The sequence below is a fragment of the Podarcis bocagei genome, assembly GCF_964188305.1.
Source record: "Podarcis bocagei genome assembly, chromosome: 8".
NCBI classification, from domain to species: Eukaryota; Metazoa; Chordata; class Lepidosauria; order Squamata; family Lacertidae; genus Podarcis; species Podarcis bocagei.
In genome coordinates, this window is record NC_138133.1 from 80,259,720 (window position 1) to 80,266,616 (window position 6,897).

The following is a 6,897-nucleotide window of genomic DNA, read 5'->3' on the forward strand; positions in this document are numbered from 1 at the left end:
TGTAGGAGTCAGGGCACTTGGGCAAGGGGAAAATTGGTCTGACTCACAGCCAGCTGACATGGGGAAAAACCAGAGCTTCCCAAAAGCTCTTCTGCTGTCATATGTTCTCCAGGTGGTAGGGCTGCAGGCCAGTGGTAGAGTGGTCCTAGCTTCAGTCTCTGGCGTGGGGATGCAGGTGGCACCATGGTCTAAACCACTGAGCCTCCTGGGCTCACAGATTGTAAGGTCAGCAGTTGGAATCTGCACAACGGGGTGAGCTCTGTCCCAGCTCCTGCCAACCTAGCAGTTCAAAAACATACCAGCATGAGTAGATAAATAGGTACTGCTGCAGCGAGAAGGTCAACAGCTTTTCCGGGCGCTCTGGCTTCTGTCACTGTGTCCCGTTGCACCAGAAGCGGTTTAGTCATGCTGGCCACATGATCCGGAAAGCTTTCTGCCAACAAATGTCGGCTCTCTTGGCTAGAAAGTAGAGAGGAGCACCACATAGTCAAATCTGACTGGACTTAACCATCCAAGGGGACACTGGCGGCACTGTGGGTTAAACCACAGAGCCTAGGGCTTGCCGATCAGAAGGTCGCATTTCAAATCCCTGCGACGGGGTGAGCTCCCATTGCTCGGTCCCAGCTCCTGCCAACCTAGCAGTTCGAAAGCATGTCAAAGTGCAAGTAGATAAATAGGTACCGCTCTGGCGGGAAGGTGAACGGCATTTCTGTGCACTGCTCTGGTTCGCCAGAAGTGGCTTAGTCATGCTGGCCACATGACCCGGAAGCTGTACGCCGGCTCCCTCGGCCAATAAAGCGAGGTGAGCACCGCAACCCCAGAGTTGGTCACGACTGGACCTAATGGTCAGGGGGCCCTTTACCTTTACCTTTAACCATCCAGGGGTCCTTTACCTTTACCTTTTACCAATCTCTGGCATCTTCAGGTAACACTGGAAAAGATTCCCTGCCTGAAACCCTGGAGAGAATGCCTGTCATAGAATCATAGAAGTGTAGAGTCAGAAGGGACCCCAAAGTTCATCTAGTCTAACCTCCTGCAAATGTCAGATTAGACAATACTGAGATAGATGGACCAACGGTCTGTCTCAGTACAAGGCAGCTTCCTATGTTCCTATGGGTGGTATTCACCATTCATTTCGGTGGCTCTACTCTGAGTCAAAGTTCACCGAAAGCAACCCTACATTCCAAGTCAATGAGCATTTGGATATTTGCTGAAAAGTTGGCAGATATTTGAAACCTGCACTGACATGAAATAATATTTCGTTATTTTATACGTGTCTCTTGCAAGAATAAAGGAGGGATGCTAATAAATCCCTCCACTTTGGGTTTTTTTAAAAGGTGAATTTGAAATTCGAATGTGAAATTCCACATTCAAAAACTGTGTTGTGAAACTGGATATTTTGGTGATTTTGTTTTTATATGGGTAAAAAAACCACCACATTTTTGTGCTACTGATTAAAGTCAGCCTTGGCTATGTCGTGTCATCAGTTCTGATGCAGTTCTACAAAACATGCTACTGGGTGTTGGTGGGAATGCCTAGCATCACAGAAACACAAGCTGCTGCATTAGTCAAACTGCTAGTCCATCTAGCTGACTACTGTCAACACAGATTGACCTCTCCTAGGAGCCGAGCCTTTTGGTCCCCCTAATACTTATGGGGAGGGGGCTGGCCCCCTGCATATAGCTATACGTGCATAGGTACCCCCTGTGAATAGGGGCCTATGATAATGCAGGGAACTTGATCAAGTAGAGCATCTATGTGCATACAACTATGTAACTGGCTGCACAAATGGTAGGGGGCCAGGACCTGTGTGCATGGGCTGGGCCATCAGAAATGCTTCTATCTCCACCTCCAAATATTTAGTGTATGCAGGGAGGGGAATGTGCAAAGAGGACTGTTGCATTCTGAAAGAAATCAGTGGGATCTTCACCCGCAGGATGAATCCAACTCGGCAGTCCGTGTTCATATACAATCAGTCAATAGTTCTTCTGTATTACAGTACTTAAGAAGTCAGTTAGGCTTTGACTTTTTTGTAGCAACATCTTTGCTCCCTGGGAGCTTTCCCAGGTCCTGTAGAAATGGCTGGTTCTTTTGCTAAATGTCTGCAACCTGCTGCTTGCTGCCTTCTTGTTGGTCATCTGACTCCTGCTGCTTGACTCCAGCTACTCCTGGCCCATCGATTCAAAGCATCACTCTGCGCTTGCTCAGGATGGATTGCATTTTGCAGAGCCAGGATACACACAAACTTCATGGAATGTGATAAACCTGTAGCATAGTCATGCCTAAGACAAAACAAACGAAAAGGTGAACCAAATCCCTGTGACTCTTTGAAAGGTCAGCTATATAGATACTGTCCGGGAACTCAGTCAAAAGTTCCACTAGTTCATTTAGCTCCAATCTACATTCTCTTGTGTTTCACTAAAACACTTAGCTTTGGTGGCAAGTTGTCCCTGGCCTTATATGTAGAGTTGTGCCCACGCACACCTGGGTTCTTCTTCAGGTTTGAGCTCTGTCATAATGATTGCACACAAAATGTACCAGGCTAGAGAGGAATCTCTGAGAAAGGAAGATACCAAGTGATTCATTAACCCAGCACCCAATGTCATCTTGTAATTGCCAAATTAGCTGGATCATGACTGTGCATGTTTAACACTCCTGTGGGGAGGTTCTACATGCATACCTGAAGACTGGAATTAACTCTGAGCCATCTCTCAGGGTTAGCAGCAACAGCATATCCTATGGGGCTTTCTTTGCATTCAGATGTCAGGACTGGATTAATCATTCTGCTAAGTAGTCTCCTGAATGTGGTCGTGCCACACCGAGATCCTTTCAATGGTGCATTGACCTGAGATCTCTCTGGGGTGTATATATATTATGCCAAGCACACTGCGTTCTTCCAAAAACCCACCCAGATGTTCAGGGTTAGTTCCTATGTTGTTCTGATGATGTGGTTGCTACTGAGATGAATTACATGAGCACTCAGGCATGGGCAGGAAGGGCTGCCCACGTGATTTGGGATCAACTGTATCCAAACATTACCAGGGATGGAGGAAGCATGGAATGGTTCCTGTTGACTCCAACTAAATGGGCAACCTACATGATTTGGCTTTCTGGCAGCAGCTACACCATGATGAGCACCTGGTCTTTAAAAAAAAACCCAACAACAACAACAACTGTGGTGACTTTATCACAAGGCAGTTTTGTTTAGAGCTGGTGCCTAGTGACCATTGGGATTGGTAGAGTGGAAGGCAGGGAGTGGTAGGGTGGAAGGCAAGGAGGTGAACAGTAGGTGGCGCTACCGCCAATGACAGGCAAAGCTGACCAATCCTAGTTTTGCCCCTTCTTCCTCCCTGCAGAGTTCTGTGAGGGTAACACTGAGATTGAGGAGGAAGAAGCCAACAAACAATGTCATCCTCTGGACTGGATGTAAGTAATTTAGATACTGTATAGTTTTGATCCGGTTTTAAGGAAGAAGAAGGGATAGGGTTTTATGAAAGTCTCAGTTTCAAGCTTATCCACATTGATATATTTTTTCTGTTTTCCATCTCGCCCCTTGATTTCAACAAGAAGCAAGATATTTCCCAGTTCCACTAAAAATGCAAGCAATTCTCACATTGTCATTCATATAATATTGCATAGACATTATGCAGATATATACATTCCAGGTTTCCTTAAGTAACCAGCTCATAAACAGATATGTACAGCAATGCCTATAACTGTAGAAAAAAATATTTGTGCATGAGTAACTTACCAGTTGTGCTGTAGAAATATAGTACAGCATGAAGCTTGACTCTTATTACACACACACACTGTATACATAAAGAATTTTGCATATTATAAGTTGGGCTTTTTTAGAAAACACACAATGCGCAAGCAGCTTGGATATAAGATGGATCTTGCAAATCTCAGTTGGTTTGGAACTGCCAAATATTGTATATAAATCCATGTAAAATGGATTCCTCCATCATCCTTAGGGAGAACACTTAGGAACAGCTTTAAATAACAGTAGCTGTTCCTGGAAGGTACAGAACTCCTAAGATAGGGAATGGCCTTATACTGACTCTACCCATTGATCCATCTGACTCATTAACAGCTACTGTTGTTAGGAGTAGTCTAATATGTCATTTTAGATGCCCCCCAATCCTGTTACCTGAGATTAACTGAACCTGGGATATTGGGTGAGTTAGTCATTGAGCTGTGAACTATCATATATCCCTATATTATATTATTAAGGCCTGCAAGGTCAATTAAAAGGTAAAGGTAAAGGTACCCCTGCCCATATGGGCCAGTCTTGCCAGACTCTAGGGTTGTGCGCTCATCTCACTCTATAGGCCGGGAGTCAGCGCTGCCCGCAGACACTTCCGGGTCACGTGGCCAGCGTGACAAGCTGCATCTGGCAAGCCAGCGAAGCACACGGAACGCCGTTTACCTTCCCGCTGGTAAGCGGTCCCTATTTATCTACTTGCACCCGGGGTGCTTTCGAACTGCTAGGTTGGCAGGCGCTGGGACCGAACGACGGGAGCGCACCCCGCCGCGGGGATTCGAACCGCCGACCATGCGATCGGCAAGTCCTAGGTGCTGAGGTTTTACCCACAGCGCCACCCGCATCCCTGCAAGGTCAATTAGGTTGGTTTTATTCTGATTTATCTCAGTTTGCTTTATTTTATTGCATCTGCCAGGAAGCTAGCCCTGCCCTGTTCAGGGAAGTTTTTAATGTATGATATTTTAGTGTTTTTTGGTTTCTATGGAAGCCGCCCAGAGTGGCTGGGGAAACCCAGCCAGATGGACGGGGTACAAATAATAAATTATTATTATTATTATTATTATTATTATTATTATTATTATTATTATTACCCTGCTAGTTGTTTCTGGTTTCAACCTCACCATTCCCCAGCCCAGCCCAGAGCCTAATCAAGCCTCACCACCCCAAACAATTTTTTTTCTGGACCTCCAGAACCCTACCAATTTTGGCAGAGGTTTAAACATAAATTAAATTTAAGTAGGCACAGCACTTGCCTGGGGGAGTCAATTGCTCCCACGCTAGTTATCAATTTTTCAAGTGAAGAGGGGGCATTAAAAGTTCCTCCTTAGCTAATCTGCACAGTATATGTGTGATGAAAGAGTACAGGTAGCCACATTCACTGCTGACATTGGCCCCCTGGAAGGTTCATCAAGGGAGACTGCGGCCCTCCAGCAAAACAATACTGACCACCTCTGAGCTCTCTTTCTCCCTCTCTCTTATTCTCTCCCACAACAGTCTATTGTTCTTTGTATATGCAAATACCATCCTCGTACCCTACGAGTGTCCCGGAAAAAACAGGACATCACTTTTTCTTTTCTCACGAGAGAACAGTGGCCATTTTGGACATTGCCATTTCACATGATTTCGCATCACCATGAAAAAACATTTTTTAAAAAGTGGTGCAATCTCTCACGGCACCCCAAAATGCACATTCATGGGTGCCATTCCCCCCCCCCAAAATGCTTTTCCAGGGAGAAATCGCAGTGCAAAATTGTGTGAGATCACGGCCTCCAAAATGGCCGCCGTTCTCTCACGAGATCGTGTCCCGGATTTTGCAGTCAAGGTGTGGGAGGGTATGCATCCTCCCTGCCCTGGTGTGGACTAGAGCAGGCATAGGCAAACTTGGCCTCCAGATGTTTTGAGACTACAAGTCCCATCATCCCTGACCACTCGTCTTGTTAGCTAGGGATCATGGGAGTTGTAGGCCAAAAAACATATGGAGGGCCAAGTTTGCCTATGGCTGGACTAGAGGGCAGGGAATCCAGATGAATCGCCTCCAACCATCACTTACCTTTCACTGTCCATCTTATCTCCTATGGAGATGCACCTTCTGAACATCACAGCAAACAAAATGCCTTCATCCTTGCCCTGCTTAGTGGAAGCTGAGCCATTAGGGCAGATGGAGGACTGTCCCACCAACCTCAGTTTGCCTCCTGCTAGCTCTCTAGTGTCTTCCTTCTTACTTGTCTACTTCTTACCTACAGTCAGGAGGTGGTTTCTGGAACCACTGGCCTCCTTGCCTTCTGCCCTACCATCTCCAATGGTCACCGGTCCACAGAAATCTGCTAGGAAGCCATAGGGTGGTGGTGGTCATTCTGTGGTCTCAAGAAGCCCCTTGCCTGCTCTCCATTGTCTGCCGGGGTTGAGAAAGTGGTGACCTTCAGTGCAAACCTTCCTCCCATTTTGTTTTCCTTCCTGGCACCATCCCATGAGTATGAAGGATGGAGCCAGAAGCATTACAAGTGACTCAGGTGTACCCCGGCACGATAAAAGATCCTGAGCTCCGCTTCCTCTTACTCACATCGCAGATATTGCTAGAGTAAACAGTCCTCTTAGAAACACAGTTCCATCAAGGCCATTCCTGAGCCTCAAGATCTACTTCCTGGGAGGTCGCCAAGAACATCTTACCATACATGAGTTCAGTAACACAGGCGAGGGGAGTGTTCAAAGTGTCTGGACAGGAAAAGTTTGAATGCCAGCCAGAGGAATCTTTTGGTTTCAAAATGTTCGGGATTTTGAGCACTTTCCCTGACTTACAGCTCCACAGCACTTTACCATAAGAAGTTCAGACTTGTCAGCCATCAATTCATTAAGAAATGAATGGTTTCTCATTTCAGGTGGACCTAAGCTGCAGAATTCTGAAGGATTTGGCATGAATGAGCACTAGATTTGGGTTCAGAGCTGAGGTATAAGAGGCTTGCTTCAAACTTCTTATGATTCTCTGCACATTGTCAATGCCTAAGAGGCTGGCAGCTGAAAGCCCCAAAGCCACTGAGATGTACCAGCTGAACTCCCCTCCATTGCCATCTCAGGGAGGTTTGGTGGTATCTGGAGGAGATGGTGGCTCTGCCAGTTAGGGAGGACAAATCCGTCCC

The 6,897-nt window shown here is 46.3% G+C and overlaps 1 long non-coding RNA gene across 1 annotated transcript; it reads left to right on the forward strand.

Annotated features, from left to right (window-relative positions):
- The first annotated feature begins 2,277 nt into the window (after positions 1-2,277).
- LOC308593156 lies at positions 2,278-5,280 on the forward strand. Its single transcript, XR_014010793.1, has 3 exons — positions 2,278-4,242; positions 4,618-4,696; positions 4,863-5,280. It is a non-coding gene; the product is annotated as an uncharacterized lncRNA (long non-coding RNA).
- Positions 5,281-6,897: the final 1,617 nt, after the last annotated feature.